A 1255-nucleotide genomic window follows, 5' to 3' on the forward strand; every position below is an offset into this window, starting at 1 on the left:
AAAAGTGTGATTGCAATTTCGTGCACCAAGTTTTTGGCGCCGTTGCCGGGGATTGTTGAGTTTGGACAACTGACGGCTTATCTTGTTGCTTAGATTAGGACTTTTTTAATTTTTGTGGTTTAGAGTCTTTTTTAGTTGAGTCTAGTTTCACATTTTAAGTTTGGTGTCCATTGCATGCTTTTTACCTTTCTTTTACTTTTCGATTTTTGCATGTTCTTAGTCCCTTTTTGATTCATAAAAATTCTAAGTTTGGTGTCCTCTTTGTATTTTTCCCTTAAAAATTTTCGAAAAATTTGAGTTTGATTTTCTAAAATTTTAAGTTTGGTGTCTTTTTGTGTTTTTCTCTTTCCTCTTTTCAACAATCAAATCTTTTTCATAAAAATTTTTCAATCATATCTTCCTAATTGCTATTTTCAAAATCTTTTTAATTAACTCATTGATTCAGTTTTCAATTTGCTTTGATCTTGTTTTCTTTTTCATTTTCGAATTTTTTATTTTAATTTTATTGTTTTATTCTATTTTTTTCGTTAATTCAAAAAAAAAAAAACAAACAAAATTTATCTCTTTGCAATCATTATCATTTCCCTTTTGTCCATTATGGACTTAAGTGGGATTAATCAGTCCAAAAGGACTCTGGGGTCATATGCTAACCCCATTACAGCTGCATATGGGAGTAGCATCTGTACACCTCCCATCAAAGCAAGCAGCTTTGAACTAAATCCTAAACTCATTATCATAGTGCAGCAAAACTGCCAGTATTCCGGTCTTCCACAGGAAGAACCTATTTTACCCTCCAAAGAGGATGACACAGCTACGGCTGGACATCCAAGGCTTTAAACAAGAGGATAATGAATCCCTTTATAATGCCTGGGAGAGGTTTAGAGGTATGCTAAGGAAATGTCCCTCTGAAATGTTTTCAGAGTGGGTACAGTTAGACATTTTCTACTATGGGCTTACAGAAAAAGCTCAGATGTCTTTAGACCACTCAGCTGGTGGATCTATACACATGAGGAAGACAATCGAAGAAGCTCAAGAGCTTATAGACACTGTTGCTAGAAACCAACATTTGTACTCTAGCAATGAGTTCTCTCCAAAAGAGGAAGTCATGGCAGTAGTCACTGACCCTAGTCCTCAAGAACAGATAATTGAGCTTAATCAACAATTGCTCCTGATAACAGAACAGTTAGCAGATTTTAAAGAAATGCTCCATGAAACTAAAGTTGCTAACAAGAGCATAGAACTGCAGTTGAAGCAA

Source organism: Arachis duranensis, chromosome 4 (genome assembly GCF_000817695.3).
Source record: "Arachis duranensis cultivar V14167 chromosome 4, aradu.V14167.gnm2.J7QH, whole genome shotgun sequence".
Taxonomy (NCBI): Eukaryota; Viridiplantae; Streptophyta; class Magnoliopsida; order Fabales; family Fabaceae; genus Arachis; species Arachis duranensis.